Source organism: Corvus kubaryi, unplaced genomic scaffold (assembly GCF_017639235.1).
Source record: "Corvus kubaryi isolate FWS band 111438036 unplaced genomic scaffold, C.kubaryi_AGA036_p1.0 37357, whole genome shotgun sequence".
Lineage (NCBI taxonomy): Eukaryota > Metazoa > Chordata > Aves > Passeriformes > Corvidae > Corvus > Corvus kubaryi.
Window position 1 is genome coordinate 12416085 of NW_024581117.1, and position 17126 is coordinate 12433210.

At 41.5% G+C, this 17126-nt stretch overlaps 1 long non-coding RNA gene across 1 annotated transcript in view; it reads right to left on the reverse strand.

Annotated features, from left to right (window-relative positions):
* Positions 1-5985: 5985 nt before the first annotated feature.
* LOC121667244 overlaps positions 5986-17126 on the reverse strand; it is a 99656-nt gene continuing 88515 nt past the window's right edge. Inside the window, exons 5-8 of the long non-coding RNA XR_006016980.1 lie at positions 15059-15216; positions 10168-10741; positions 8203-8278; positions 5986-7022 (exon numbers count right to left, since the gene is read on the reverse strand). This is a non-coding gene — a long non-coding RNA (uncharacterized LOC121667244). The remainder of the gene's footprint in view (positions 7023-8202; positions 8279-10167; positions 10742-15058; positions 15217-17126) is intronic.

Sequence of the window (17126 nt, forward strand, 5' to 3'; positions counted from 1 at the left end):
TAGATGTTTCAGAGATGTTTATTTCTCCAGCCACATGGCCGGAGCTCTGCCGAGGAACTGCTCAATCACGGGACCTGAGGGTCCTTGCCCACGCAGGGGAACACAAACCAATGGGGAACGAGGCTGACCAGGGGCCAGGGAAATCCCGTGTCTCTCCCCCAGGGCCCCTCTCCCAGGACCACATGGCAGGTCCCCAACAGGATACCTCAGCCTATTTCCTACAGGATCTGTCTCCCGGAATCAGCTCTCAGTTACTACCAAAAAAAAAAAGAAAGCAACCAAACCAAAACCCTTCATTTTAGAGCATGTTTTGGAACTCTTACAGAGGCAGTTGAATTATGGGAAATATTTCTGTAACTTTTTGCATAAATAGATTTAACTGCCAGCAGTGGTGAAATCTCCACTGCTCTAGTGATGACTATTACTTGATCCTTGATATCTTTACCCACATACCCCACATCAACTTCAGTGGAAGCGTGATGCAGAGAACAGATTTTTTTGAACTCTCTTTGTCATAATTTACATAAGATAAATGTTAGGGTTGACTGCCATCCTTGAATATTCCTTAACTCCTTAGATGGTAACCATCTGAGATTGCCACAAACACACACCCTGCATGTCCCTTCCACACACCCACAACTACAACTCCAATCAATGCTCCAGCAAAGAGCAACCACTTGAACAGAAGCTAAATTTAAATTCTCCAGCCTTCTTCATCACCTTGCCAGGTACAAACTGATATTCAGAGTCAGGCAAGCACACTGACAACATTTACATGGGATCTAATTCCCCATCAAGCCCATCTCAGATACCCTGGCTGTTTATATTACCAGTGACTAGAGGAAAGAAAAGGGCAGGATGGGAGAGTTTCCATCAGTAGCAGGCACATAACAGGAATACAGATTCTTACTTTCCCTCCCTGAGAAGACAGAGGATTTGCTGGGCTGGATTTTCATCTCCTTCCCCTTTTCATTCAGAGTGACAGTTATTTGATTCTGTGTGTCATGTCAATAGTTTGGACAAACCAATGTACACTGCTTGGGCCGTATTTATAGCAGGAACACTGGCTAAACTATTAGGAGCTATTGCATTTTCTTATCAATAGTAACATCTATTTTAGCTATTTTAGCTTGGAGGAGTTGCTTGGGTTTTTGTGTTTTGGATTTTTTTTGTGTAGGCACCTGATTGCAAGTTCCTGGGAAAAGTTCTTGATTAAGTGTCCATACACCAGATGATTCAGTCTCTGCACAAATATGGTAAGACTTTTCTACACTCATTAGAGGCCAGTTCATGCTTTCATATGTGCTGGGATTAGTAACAGCACACCACAGTCTGCCAATTCACAGACACCTCAAACACAGCAGGTATGGTGTAAGGATAGAAAAAAAAGTATAAAATTAATACAATCATTTTCCATTACCTACCGAGTTTTATGCAACCCAAATATTTCCAGGAAGGGGCACTTGGTCCATACATATCTCAGAGCATTAGACAGCTAATATCAGCTCCAGTTCTACGTATTACCATTAACTACCATCTGTGAGTTCCATGAATCCTATTCTTTAGACACTTACCTGCCAGGAGCATGAAGAGAGCTCACTTCTCCAGAACAGCACAAGACAGTAATCACTGCTGGAAGCAAATGTAGAAGGGAAAGGTGTTACAGACCATTGGCTGTCTCCTGAACCATCCCTGCAAAGATTTCTTTGTACGAGGAACAGTGGAGGAATACAGATAAAGACAGTCAGGGAGCGCACTTGTCAGATTAAGAGAATGCAGATAAGGACCAGGGCTTTCTCCTTTTACAGGGTGAGTGCAGACTGGTGGAGTTTTGAAAATACCTGCTGGAAAGGACAGAACTATTGATCAGCAATTCTGGTGGGAAGGGAAAGGGTGGCTAAAAATATAACAGTAATTCCATTTTTCAGTCAGAAAGGAAAAAGAGAAAATGTCTGTTCCTATTTCACTCAGCAAATCAAAGACTTTGTGATTCGTAATCAAAACAATAGACCTTGCTCCTAATCTGCCTGATTCCTCCCTTGCTGTAAGCCTACACCTGATCTGTCAGCAGCAGGGGTGAAAATGATTGATCTGTGACTTTGTTGGCATAATAAATGCCAGTGTACATAGAAGAGGATCATGCCTAGCACTGGCTACCAGCTATGTGGGCTATCAAATCTTACCAGCTATATATCGGACTGTAAACACAGATGTTTTGTTATTGTCTCTCCTGCTTGGAACCCCTGACCGTCTGCAAGGGGTTGTGAGGAAAATAAGAGGGGTTGTGAGCCTTGGTGAACGGGAGGGAGGGAGACCAGCACAGACATAACTTTACCGTTTGAAATTCTTGGTGCTTTTCATTCCTTTTTTTTTCGGAAAGGCTTTCAAAAGCTACACATTTCCCTTCTGTGCCTCTGCCACAAGAACACAACCAGCCTTAAAAAGAGATGAATTTGATATTCTTTGAGCAGCAAGATATTCTCAGTCCTAAAGAACAGCCTATATTCTTGTTTGAACCTTCAACAACCTACCTTCCTTTTCACTGCTTTCCTCCTCTTCCCTTCCATCCTTTCCCTTTTCTGACCTTCCACCTCTTCTGTCCTGGTCTGAAGCCTTTGAAAAAAAAAAGACTGTACCCCCTTTAAAGGCCATTCTCAGTCAGAAGAACATGCATTTCATCAAGACTCACTGCTGTTCATATTTCCACAAAAACTTCTAAATGCAACAAAAGCAGAGAAAAAAAGACACACATTTCCTGTTGCTGTTTAAAAGATGAAAGCAGAAAACAGTTCAGAATTAACCCCCTGGTTCCCCTCCAAGATGAGTGTTTTTAAAAAACCCAAAGTATAACAGCAGTAATAACAGAGAGATGCCATTGTTTCAAACCTTTTATTTCCCTCACTCTTTTTTTGTTCTTTTCCTTTGTGTTTTGGCAGCTGTGAATAATTCTGCACCCTGGAATTGTTCTGCAGGCTATTAATGTCTGTGACCTTTTGCATCAACAACAGCTCTACTTTCCAGTCATTTCTGGAAGTGCTACCTAATATGAATTTAACATGACTGAGGGAGCCTCCTACACACACACACACACACACACACAGAGCCCTTTCTGACACATGCAGGGGAGTGCTTCATCCCGTCCATATACAGAAAAATTAAATCCCTTCATCAGAGAGGTATCTGCCTTGTAAACAGCTGTGTTTCATGGCAACAGGCAACAATCACCTCTGTTACATCCTCCTCAAGTCCTCCTGGGGAAATAAAAGGACTGATATTAGAGTGGGATGGTTTCATTATGTAAGGAAAATAAGATGTCTTTAAGTCTGAGCCATTATGGTGCTCTCTTTTGAGTTAGCTCTGCTGCTGCTTTTACTTTTTAGGAGTGTGCAAAGAACCCACATGTGATCAAACAGATATCAAGAGCATTCTCCAAATCTCTGATCACATCTGTGCATACATCAAGAGAGCCTCTCATTCTTTTTAAATTTATTTCATCAAAGAGATAAACAGACTGGAGTCTAGTTCCCAACAGCACAGCAGAGCTGCAGGAGTCTCCCATGAAGAAAACAAATAGTAGGTGTCCTCTTGCAAAATAAAGTGGTAAGCAGATACACAGAGTCAAAACACAGATGCTTTTAAAAACACTTCAAAATTTCAAGGTATGCCTTTCTTCACATAGGAGCCAAAGATTGGTCAAAAGGATTTGCAGAAAGTTGTTTTTTTGGGGGGTTTTGGGTTTTTAAAACAGGTTAAATGAATTGCCTCAACAGGTCAAGAATTACCCGGCTTAACTCCTGACTGTGGTTTATGCTTTTTAGAAACTAAAGACTGTAGGTGTTGCTTCTCCAGTTAAAATTACAAGTGAGATGTTAAAAGAGTCTGTAGAAATGTGCTGGACTCCAGCAATGCCTAAAACCAGACATGACTGTTGTAGAGCAGTAAGTGCCTGTGTAAGCTTTTGTAGTGGTTTGGTCTAAAATACTCATTACTGTTTACCTTCTGTGAGATAAGAATTAGGAGAAATGCAAAGCAGGCACCAAACTTGAAAGAATATAAAGAAGTTTATTAACAGACCTAAAAGAGGGGGAAAAAAAAAAAATTATACCACCTTCAGAACTCTCCTCCTCCCCCCACCTTCCTCCCTTCTCCCACTGACGATGTGAAAAGACAACCCTTAAGATGTTCAGTCTGTTTACCACTTCCATAATAACCTTGTTCAGTCCATTTAGAAAGAGAAGTCTCTTCTTGCTCATGCTATGAAAACATTATCACAACGAGACAGCCGCCCACTTCCAAATATTGTTCAGTCCATTTAGGAAGAGGAGTCTCTCTGCTCGCATGTGAATCCCTTCCCCCGACTTGCAGCTTTTCCCACAACTGCTTTCAAGGGTCCATTCTTGAAGGTTTTTGGGGTACAATTTTAAGGTTGAGCCGTTCAGAAACAAAAACAGAGGCCCTTCTCCTTCCCTGGGAGCAAAGGGTCTTCATCATCTTCACCTTTAGGACTATCTCTGGGAGCATCTCTAGGAACTGAGGTTTTCTCCTTTCCCGTTTGGAGCAAAAGTCCTCATCGCTTCCATCTCTAGGAACTGAGGTTTTCTCCTTTCCCGTTTGGAGCAAAAGTCCTCATCTGGTTCATCTCTCCCTGTCCAAACTTCTCATGAAATTACAGCTGCGTCAGCATCTGCCTATCTCAGCGCAGGTGCTTTTGCTCACGAGTTGAACACTCCACCCCCCCATATCTTCATGAAATTACAGCGGGATACTCTGATATATCATAGCTTCACAACAGAATTTCAGCTTTAAGCATCTCCTCTCTCTCTTCCCTCAGGTTTTCAGCTCTTCACAGCAATAAAAGGGTTAATCTCACCTCGGCCTTGCAGCTTTGCAGCTGGAATGTTGAATTTTTCTTATCGAAGTGGAGAGGGGGGAGAGCCGAGCCGCTCCGGCTGCCCACGGCAAGGCAGTGGGGGGGTTCCACGGCTGGAACAGGCCCATCGGCTCCAGGATGGCCGTGGCCCGGCCCGGCCTGGCCCAAGCAGGGCCTGGCCGGGCCCGCTGGCACCCACTCGGGCCCCGCAACCACCTGTCCCAGCGCCGGAAACGAGAGAGAGCTTGGAGGGGGAGTTTGTCTATTCTTAAGTGTGGATCACAGAGGTGGTCACAACTTTAAGTGGCTTAAAGAATTGTCCATATTCAAACTGGCCAGCTGATAGGTTCTATCAGGTCCCAGAGGAAGATGTAAGCACCTCTTAGCATGGACATCCCTTCTGGGACTATGCTTGCTAACCTATGACAGCTTTCCTTGGAAAATAACAGATCTAGGAACTCCAACTATGTCCCTTACCAGCTGCCATCAGACATTAACTTCTCTGACAAAATTTTTTGTGTCTCTGTTTCTCTTGGTTCAGGCTTTTCATTTTTTTTCCAGTCACACAGACCAATGAGTAGGGCCTTCTGGAAAATTTCCCCTGAAATCCATTTGTCAGGGAAAAATGAGTTTCTGACAAAACAAAACATTTCATGAAATTCGTCTTTCTCATGGTATATATTATATGTTCCTAAAAAATCTGTTCAATAAATTCTTTTTAGATTAAGCTCTTCACATTCTCTGATGAGGAGCTGACAATTTGTAAGGCAAATGAAGATAAAAAATGTTCTGGCCTGGTTTGTGTTTACATTTTCCTTGGAAAAACTCCCTCAGCACACAGCCCTGTAACAAACTGTCTGGCTGATCAGGGAACCACAGTACCAGGGAAAGCAGACGTGATGTCCTTCTGGACAAAAAATGAAACTAAATTGCTCCTTCCTGTAATAAAGACTTTTGCAGCTGGGAATACTGGGTGGTGGGGGGAACATTATGAATGTAGGGGAACATTTTAGGATTCCATAAAATCCCAAGTTGCTGGGAATGAGTGGTCCTCTCAGAAAGCCATCTTCCAAAGCGGAAGATTGGTGCAATAATGAGCGACGCAGAGTCCCCAGGCAGGTGCAAAGGAGAGCCCTTTATTGCAAAAACCCGGCCTTTTAAAGCACTTTAAAGCACTGTTATCAGGTTACACAGTTTTAAAGCACAACAAACATAACTCAACCAACCACCACACACCACGATGTGAACACACAGCATGTTTTTCTACCCCTAATTCAACTGTGTCTCTTTCCCATAGTCCTTCTCTACTTAGCCGAAGTGACAGGCCCGAGCCATGATTGTACAAAGGCAGCAAGGCCCTCATGCAACAGAAGATGACTGTGATTTCTCACACGGTCTATATAGCACATTGCACAACGGTGAACCTTCATCTGGAAATCATTAAAATACCAATTGTGACTAATGTTACCCAGAACTGTTGTTTTCGAATTACTCAGCTGCTTTCCATCACTCACTGCAGGGATTCTTCACTAGGGAGTCAGTGATTTGAGATGAGCCCAGGTAAGGAGCTGCTGCTCACTAAGAACTGCTCAGAAGTCACATTCCAACTCCTGGGAATGAACACCAGAGTTATTCAAATCACCACCATAAACAGTTGCTCCTCTGTCATGTTACAGCTGACAGGGAAAGGCCTGGATACCTCTGGAGCTGGTACCTCAGAAATATCAATCCATCCATATGGCTCGGTGAGCACTGCTTTGGCAGAGCAACGTGGGGATATCAGCACATCTGCTGCCTGGATTACACTTGGTTGAGAAAGAGAAGCACAACACTCTGTTGATGTATTCATGGGAAATAACACACTGGGGAAAAAAAAAAGAACCTTAAAAAAATGCAAATTTGCTTTGCTATATCCAGTATGTTCTTGTCTCTTGCCTAAAAGGCCCATCTGGTCTAAAAACATGCAGCACCTATGTAAATTTTTCTGTATTCATACTTGAAGTGCTAAATATTCTTTGTTGTAAAAATACATCATAGATAATAAAGGGAATTTATTTTTTAATATGCTTGCCTGTTGATGTACCCTTGACTTCAGTGTACACGCCTTTGCTGGGTTCTTCAAGGAAAGGGTTTTCACACAAAGATGGGTGTGCTGGACAGAGGAGAGAAAACAAAAAGATCAAAAAATGGACAAAGGACTATCCCAAACAAGGGATAGGGTTTTTTCAGTGGTGTACTTTTAACTGTCAGAGAAGTGCAGCGGAACATTGTTCTCTAAGATTTGACTTCTACACTTCAGAATACAAGACTGGGAAAGAATGAACAGACGGTGTTGCGGTCACTGGCACAACACCCTGGGCAATGGAAACAAACTCCATCCACGCCCCAGTCTGCTATTAGCAGGCCACCAGTGCAAACTTGCCCATTTCCTAGCTGGCTGAAAAAACAGCTTATGATTCCATTATCTGTTTTCAAGATACAGCATGAAATGCTACTGTGATACATATACAGTTTTGTGTTTTAAGGTCTCAAAGCACTAGAATAAAATACCCTTTGAGTTTTCTGTGTGTTAGACAATGATTATGCAACTGCAGTGACTGCATTGAAAAGGAGACATAAAGTCTATGAAGTCTGAAGTCTGCCAGGGTACACGAAGATACTGCCCATGGTTGGGAACAGGCTCAGGCCCATGGAGACCTCAGGATCCTCTAAAGAACTTTGCTGTAAGTTAATGTGGTCAGCCAGATTCCCACAGTCAGAAACACACCCTTCTCACACGGACTTACAGCTCTTCTGCTGTTTTCCAGAAGGAGAATCAACAAGTTATTGTCCTGCTCTATTTCTAGCAGAAACAGTTTTCCATTTACTCCTCAGGTAATCCTGTGCAAAGTCAAGTCAATCAAGAGTAGAAGAAAGATCTAAAAAGTTGGAAGACCAAGGGTAAAAATCATCCTTGCATCCTGTTCAATTGAGCTATTCCAATACTACAGGAGGATTTAAATAAATCAACTTAATCGCTCTTCTTATTATCATCGCAATTAATCACTGGATTTCTAAGGCAGCATCACTTTGTTACTCAGTATTTTTGTGACTCTTCACCTTCCTCATTTACTCATCTGTTGTAAATTAAACACAGCTTGGAGAGCTGTCTGTTCTTAAGCATTCTTTGTTATGCAGTCTTCATAATTTCAAGTTTTGAAATGTAAAGTACATGTTAGAATCCAATTAGAATGACAAATGAATCATGAGCAAATCTAATGGCATAAAACAAATTTGAAAGCTTAAACAATTTCCAATTTACACTTATATTGTATATAGCTGATGCAGCTCACCTTGCTAAATGGCACCATTAGCACTTAAACTTCAGAGGAACACCATATGCAGTGAAAGGATATTGATTACTGCACACTGTGGAAGGAAAATGAGAGCTAAGAAAGGTGTGACAGTTCTGGATGAGGTGTGATTGCAATTGCCTTAATCCAGACTGAGAGACTAAGGAGGTCATCCCTGTGTGGCTGGAGCTGTTCCCTCACTGGTAAGGTATGTGAAAACCAAAATCATCCCCGATTCCTCTGTAAATCCAATACAGACAAGCAAAGAAACGGCACCATTATTTCTCTTCACCTGTTAGTCTCTAAACAGACTTTCCAGACTCAGCAGGACAAGCGAGGGAATCTTTTGGGCTGCAGGTCTCACATCAGAAAAGGGAGAAGTCTTGTGTGAGAAATGAGACAACTCTTAAAAAGATTAATTTATTGAAAACAGAAAAATTGAAAAATTACAGAAATTAGAAAAATATAAAAATTTGGGATCCTATGGCTCAGTAGATGGTATGCCCCAGGAGCGCAGGGATTTGAGATCTTCTGGCTGAGACAGCACTAGACCTCAGGTAGAGAAAAAGAACTTGCAGTGCTGGGCTGACTTAAAAAAAATTACTAAAGGCCCCTTAAAAAGAGTAAGGCTTTGAATGCCCAGCACCGACATCTACTACAGGTAGCCTGCAGAGAGAGAGAGGAAGAAGAGACCCCGCCTCTCTGCCTCGTTCTTTTTATAGTGTCTTTGCTCCGCCCCCCCTCGCCCCCCAGTCCGCCCACAGCCCGCCCCTTCGGTTGTAAGTGATTGGTTCTTTCCCTTTGATAGATCATCTCTGTCCACCAATGGCTCATCGTTGTCAGAGGGGTGGTATTCATTGAGATAAGGGAGCTACAATACCTTCATTAAAACTCAGGTATTCAGGTTGCCATGGAGCTTGCCTGCAGAGTAATGGCTCTGTGGCTAAAAATAGCTGCTGGCTATTAGAACTGAGGTTTTTTGGCCTTGGAATCAGAATGCAAGTGAAAACACTTAAAAAAAGGAAGGTCTTAAAATACATCCAACACATCTTAAAACACTTGTAAAAGTGTACAGTAAACACAGGAAAGGTAACTCTTATGGTGTACTGGTGGTTTGAAGTTTGAAAGGGGCAAGTTAGTGATTTTTAACTGGGGAATTTTTAACTGGGAAGGGTGCAACTCTCTTAATAAACTACTTTGAACAATTGAAAACACTGATAATGGAACTGGATTTTTGTACCTGGGCTGATGGGTTAATTTTAAGATTTAATCTAAAAATATTTAACTCAAAATTAATTAATTAAAGCACTTAATATGCAAAGACCAAGCACAAATAGGGATTTCATGTATGACATCTTGGTTTGCTACGACAAGAAGTCAAAAGTCTTTTCATTTCTAGAGATATTTGAGAAGAGGAACTAAGAGGTGTGGTATCAGAGAGTTAAGTGGAAAGGTGAGAACAAAGGAAGCAGAGAAAATCATTAGATTGCATTAAAAAGAGAGATAAGCCTGCAAAGTGAGTGTTAAACATTAGTTTAGTGCATCAAAAAAATTAGTATTCAATCATTTGGGCAAAAGTATGAAAGAGGGAGGAGAAGCAAAGAACAGAATAAATACAGAAAGGAGGACTGAAATATTCATAGGACCAGGATGGGGAGGGAATGAATGCCAAAAAATAGTTCAAGGGAAGCAACCAGGGACTGCACTGCTGAGGTCAGACAGGCAAACATACGGATTTAGCATAGTCTGAGGGGTTTTTTTCTCCTGCTGTAATTAGAAGAAGCTCTTTTTAACAATTACACCGCCAAGCTGTGGCAAAACGTAAGTACCTACAAAAATAAGCAGATACAACAGGTCACATGCATGAAACAAAGGACAGTTACAGTAATTTTCAAGCTTTCAGTACACGTGAAAGCACCTGCCAAAGCAAATTTGCTCAGGGGTCATTAGCAGTCATGAACAAACCTGGCCAAGTTTAGATACAGGTTCTTAACTTTGATGGAGAGCAGTGTATTTTAATGTTTGTGCAGCTCCTGTCCACTCACTTTCAAAAGGTTCTCTTGCTGCAGAAACCTGCAAACATGCACAGAGCTCATTTCTCTTTCAAAAGGGAAAGAACAGACAGAAGAAATTACCTAAAAACAAAAAACCCCAGATGTATTTGTTAACATGTTCCCTTGGCATAGCAATATTGCAAAAATATCCTGCAGGATAGTGTGCAAGCTTCTGGGAACACATTAAACCTTGATTCTCCAAACTTTGCAAGCAATTGCTTAAAGGCAATATCCCTAGCAGCCAACTGAGGCTGAACATCTGGGTGGTGGATGCTCGATTCGTAGGTGGAGCCTGGAGCCAGGGCTGCAGGACGCTGGGGAAATTGCAGATGATATTTGCATGCTCTGCTTCTGTAACGCTCATTCCTGCCCTCGGAGGGGCTGCGTTGTCAGCAGACCGCAAAGGCTGTGTCTGAAGGGATTTTGAACAAGGACTTCCAGATCAATACCAGACCGTTAGAACTCCAATTGGTCCTGTGCATCTTCTGGAGCAAACAAACAAACAAACAAAGCAAAGGAAATCACAAGGACATTTTTATACAGAGTTTGTATCTAACCTGGCATATAGAAAACATACACTAAAATTGCACTATGCTTTCCCTTCCTGTGACTTACTCCAACTGTAAACTACTTCTGGTAGAGATCTCATGGCCACAATGCCATGACTGTTTGTCTAACACACAGAAATGCTTCACCTCCATTGTGCAACTAAGCTGTCTGTGAAGAGTTGTGTGCAGGCTCAGAGTTTGGCAAGGAACCTGATGTACTGGCCAAGTGCTTGTGCCCACATAGCTCTGCATCATTAGAAATGGGAATATTTTGCTGCAGAAATAGGAAAGCTGGACAAAGTCAGCTCCTGCTCAAAACATGATTGCTAAATGAAAAATCAAACCCAATTGCCCTTCAGTTCCTGATGGTAGCTGCAGGAAAAACTTTGAAATAACTGAAGATTTTTTCCAACTTTTGCTACCACATTCATCTCTGTGCTAAGACCCTCTAAGGTTTATATGATCTTCTTGCCATAACAACAGTGCAAAATACCTGACTCATCCCCCATACACAGTAAGTATTTTGAGTCCACACCCCATCTGTCCTGATCGCTCTGCTGCCACACAAGCACATTTCTTCCTAGTCATGACAATAGAGGATGATGAAAAATATGATTAAACATGCAACACCACCAAGCAAATATGATGTTGGAAGGTGGTTATTTTTGTGGTTTTGCTGCAATTTCTTTCAATTTTTGTCAGCAATGATGTATAACCTTTGTGGAGATGCGCATGAAAACTCTTACTATTTTTTTTTTAATTGCTGCTTTCACCATCAGTTTCTACCACCCATTTTTTTTCCCTCTGCTCTTACGTTTAGCTCTGTCACACAACTTTTGCAGAGAAATGAGAACAACCAGCCAGTAAAATGGTGACTGCCATACCCTGGAGAGCCTGCAGCCTTACCTGGCAATTATATATGAATAACAATTTGAAGATTCACAAAGCCACATGAAAAGCAGTGTATATCCCAGGCATGACTTGTTTATTCACTAATAAAAGCATTTCTGCATCTTGGTACCTTGTGCCAACTGAATTCTGTCATTTATATGGCAAGCACAAGCCAAAATCTCATAAATGTCACTTCCTAAGCTTCAGATCCAAGAATGCAGATAATCTGAGATGTTCAAAAGGGTTTTGTCATTAACCTTTATGAAAGATGAGATTGGAACCACCAATTTATTTAAAGTCAGCGTCATATTTCAGTGCTGTAGTTCACTGTATGTGAATTCCTGGAAATACGACTCTACCTGTGCCTGCATGCAAAAGAATTTTTGTGTAAATGTGAGTGTTTAGGGTTGTTATGGTTCTTTTCACATCTCTTTGTAAATGTCTGTTCCTGTTCTGCCCTCTGTAGCCTTCCAGATTTCACCCTTAGGTTCCAGTTGCAGAAATCAGGTGATCTATGAGGAGCAATTTTTCTCCTCCCAGCTCGCATCCCTTGTGGTATGGAACAGCCAGGACTCTTGATGGCCACCACTTGATGGTTGGCATGACTAAGGGGACAGAAGGGAGGGCTGCCACTCATTTGGTCTCAAATGAGCTCTTGAAATCCTTCGCTGCACAAGCAGAAAACCAGGATTTTGTATAAAAGTTCTCAAAAGTAGGACCTGGAATTTCAACGGAGTTGATTCCATAGGGAATCATTGGTTTTGCTTTTACCGGCTGGGTTTTGTGTTTCTGACAGGGATAGCTGTATCATATGGATTAGGAAGCTTTCAATCTGTGCTTATTTTCTAGTAAACATCTGATTAAACTACTGGGAAAGCCGGGGGGAAAGGATTAATAAAGCTACTTAGTATTGTCAGCTTTCATAATAAGATAAAGGGAATTTCAAGGACCAATGAAATAAAAGAAATGGAAGAAAGATAACATACAAATAGCAAAAGTAGCTGACTGCATATTCACTCAAGTATTGAAGGTATTTTAATGGTGAATTTTGCACCGTTGGTTGGCAAATTTGAGGGTTTGATTGACTGACTGATGTTTGCTTGAATCTGAAAAGTCTCAAGGCATTTGTTTAAGTTACTCAGTAGCTTAAACCTTTCCAAGCCCCTTAAATAGCACAAAGCAGATCAGCATTTTCCTCTCTCTAATTCAGAGTTTCTGCTCATTGGTCAGCTACAAAGACCAGGTCTCAGCAGGAGGTAAAAGCTCTAAATAATCTTCTCATGTGTGACCCTAATGATGGCAGTACTACCTTTCAAAAGGAATTTGCACACTGTCTCGTAATGAATTTGATCCTGCTGCCTGTGGCCTTGTTTTAAATGTTTTAAGTCATTATCCAAAGAGTGTTATACACACCAAGTGAGTTTTACATATCTGCAGCAACATCACTCATGTTTGGAAAAGTTTTTCCCTCCACACCCCCTTTCAGTATGAAAAACTGAATTAATTTACAGCTTCCAAATGAGCCTGATGGACTTTGCACTGTATTTTAGATTGAATTTTCCCAGCAGAAAGTTTGGCCTTCAGTGTTGAATTACGCCAATTTCAATCCAAATATAAGCTCCTGTGTGTTGCTCTGAGCTTACTTTTTTTTTTTTTTTTTTTTGCAGGAGACTTCTCTCTACATTATCTTTATGTGAGTCATTATGAGATTAGTGGCATTTTCTGGGGTTTATGAGAAAATCCCTAGAAAGTTTAACTGCCCTTATAACTTCTCAATGAGATAAAAACCAGCCTGCCTATTATCTTTGTATTGTCTATTCCCTGGCATGACCTTATCTTATGCTGCTACAAGAAAACATTGATTGGCATTATTTCCAAGTCTACTTCTTTCTCAGACCCAAAGAGAAGATCTATAACTTTCAAGTATCCAGTAAAGGTGTGTAGGTAGTAAGGAATACTCTATGGTGAGATAAGCTGCTCAGTGAAACTTTTCAATGAACTGAGGCTTCACACGTAGGTTTTTGATGTGACAGACAGAAAGGGTTTGGCTTCCTGACCTGACTGGAAGACAAAATAAGGCTTGATTCCGAGGAGCAGCTCCCATTTTATGGACTAATCAGAAGCCTTTGGAGTCTGATCAACAAGTTTGGGCTGACGTAGGGCTGCTGATTCTCTAATGTAGTCTGCTTAACACCTCTGAACTTCATTTCAGAAAACAGACTGTATTTGGATGGGTGGGGTGATGTGCTATTTAATTTCCTATATGTAGATAAAAGGCCTTCTCCCTGGAGTCTGTCTCCTGCGCAGAGAAGTGCTGAGCACTGTCCCAGCACAGCATGGAAATTTCAGGGCTCAGCATGGTGGCAACAGGGGAAGGGAGGAGAGTCTGGCAGAATGCTGACCCAGCCACACAGGACACCTTCTGACAAGGCATCTAAATCTTAGCAATTTGTGAGACCAGCAGAGCCTAGATGAATGGCAGCTGTGAGATTTATAGGAACTCCTTGTAATTCTGCAGCAACAAACCCTTTGGAGAACACAGCTGTGAAGGCAGAAGAGACAATGCAATGAAAGAAAGAAGAAAAGCTGAACACAGAACAGACATGTCCCTTGTAGGAACAGTAGGGAAGGGGAGAAAAGAGAGTTCTTTCTTTCACATGGGTTTATTCTTCATTTTAAATATGTTATATTTCCCTCCAGAAGTCCTTCTCCACAGTTTCTTTATATTTCAGCTAGGGAACTGCTCTTTCCACTGGTAGTTCTTCAGGCAAATGAAATCCAGCTGCAGCCTAGATCAGCCCTAGGCTGTGTCTCCACCAGCAATACTCTACTGTCAAAGTAACCAAGCTATTCTTCAGAGGAATTTTCTTTTTGCAGCAAACTTTCCTTCCCCTTGTCTAAAGAATTCCCCAACAGGGAGGGAGAACCGTTCCCTGCTTCACATGACCCTTGCACAAAGGAAAAAGAGGCACAAGAATAGTGAATTTCATTTGTGCCTGTTTTGTAGCCTCAATAAGCTGGCAATCCCTAGTTGTTTTCAGGATGGAACAACCTACTTTTCTCAACTCCTTGTTACGAATTTTGTTTGGAAGCCTTCCCAAAAGAATCTAGGCAGCACAAGACTGAATGTGCCATCTTCACAAGTTCTCTGTTTCACCTATGTCAGTCTGACATGTGAGAAAGGACCCCAATACCATTGCAGAGGGTCACTGGAATAAAAAGGATCCTCACACAGACAGAAAGGTCACACACTTCTTTCTGACTTCAGGGCTGGGGCCATATTTTGTAAAATATCTTTCCAAACATGCTGCAAGACAATTGGAATTGGCAGGTAAAGAAATGTGAAAATGAAAAAGAAATTACCTCCAGTGAAGAACACATCCCTTTGTGTCTTGGCACTCTTCCCATGGATCTGTTATCTGGTGCTCAGGACTATTCTGTTTGTGTCACTTCTGGAATATTCTCAGTAATGTCAGAGGCATTAACACAGGCAGGGTAAGACACCTTCCATGAGTCCTAGGCTAGAAAAAAAGCGAAAATGTGACTTGGAGTTTACAGCTCAAATATAAAAGCAGTTTAAACTAAAACAACTCTTGAAAGGAGGAGAAGAAACTGCCCAGGTTCTTGTGGCCATCACAAGAGCACCTTTTGCACTCACCCAGAATGGCCAGGGCAGTGAACTGCATTTCACCTCCCGCAGCATAATAGTGATTGCTTCTGAAAGAGAGTGGCTTTGTTGGCTCTCTGGTAAGGCATGTTTAACCATGCAAGTGATAACAGAACCGTCTGGAGAGCAGAGAGACTGCTGGATCAGGCAGCTGGTTCTTGCTAGAAAGCCACACAAGTTTACATTTGGATTGTAAACTTGCTTTTGTTCTTACTTTCCAGGACCTCTATTTATAGAGGAAATGTGGACTCTCTTCTGTCCTCTATACAACCTAAAACATTTCCAACACTTCAGTACCACAGTTCACAGTTTGCGTGTGTCAGAAGAGGTGGTGGAGATGGGAGAATGAAATAGCCTTTCCCTCCAGTACCTTGTGAGGTTATTCAAATAAGATCACAGAAACAGCAAGGAACATCTTGAAAATAGGTATGCCATTAAAAGAACCCCTAGGTTTCATTTGTGCAGCTTACATCTGAGCGAGCACCACTTCCTTTTGATAACTTCCCTGATATTTGAAAAAAACAACTGTACTATCCTGCAAAAAAAAAAATTAAATACAGTACATTTTGTCCAGTAAACATGCAGAACAAAAGCATCATTGCAACAGCACCACTGTTTTCCAAGCCTGAAGTACAGCTGAAGCTTCTTTATCATTCTATCCGTAGTGCTTACAGCTGTGAGAAGCATAACCTGATGAATAAGGATGTGATAACATTACAGAAACCTGCTGATAGCAGAGCAGCTCCTCTGACGTCTAATTATTCCATGTGGCTCAATCACTACTCCTTATTTCTCTGCTGCATAATTTCACAGAATATTCTGAGTTGGAAGGGACCCACAAGGATCATCAAGTCCAACTCTTAAGTGAATAGCCTGTACCGGGATCAAACTTATGACCTTGGTGTTACCAGCACCATGCTCTGACCAGCTGAGCTCATCTCAGGGTTTTATTAAACATTGTACCACAGTTTGCAATCAAAATAAACCAGTTATTAAAAGTCGAAGATTTTGCTTGGCACAACAGAAAAAAAAAATCCAATTTTGTGAAAAGGTTATTGGACTCTCTTTACTTCAACCCAAAGTTCACAATTTCACTTTTACCTTCTGAAATTCAGTTGCCATAAGCAGCATCTTGCATCTTTATATTTCCTGCTGTATCATATTCTGCTCCCTCCATGCACAGATGACTGACCTTACCTGGTGCTCAGACAAGCCCCTGAGAAACATTTCTCTGTAAGAGAATGCTCAGATTCTTGCAGTGCTTCTGAACAGGGCAAGGAAAGGTTCCCCCCTCCTCCAGCAGTAAGTTAAATGGCACATAAAAAAGTTAAATCTGGGTGGAAAATACGTTTTTCTTCTTGCACAAAAGTTAAAGTTTTAAAAAGTTGTCCAATTCTGAAACATGAGTATCACAAAAATAGTTTGTACTCAATATACAAAGATGAGGAAATATGTTTCTGGGTCAATCAGAGTATTCTGGACTCCTTATGTTTCTGTGTTACTTTCCTACACTTGACAAGCTTAGTGGCCAGGGTGACACAGATACCTTGGCTCCTTTCCGTGAGCAGGACAAAGTCAAGCCTGGATCAACCAGGAGCAATTTATGTCTCTCTGTTTAAGGACAGAAAGCTCTGAGAACATTTCTTTCTACTTTTGAATTAATAAAATCCCTGATGTACTTGTTGTGGTGAGGGAGGTAAATAAGGGAGAATAAGAGATGTAAAGAATTATATTGGTACTGCAATGTAATATATATACAGAAAT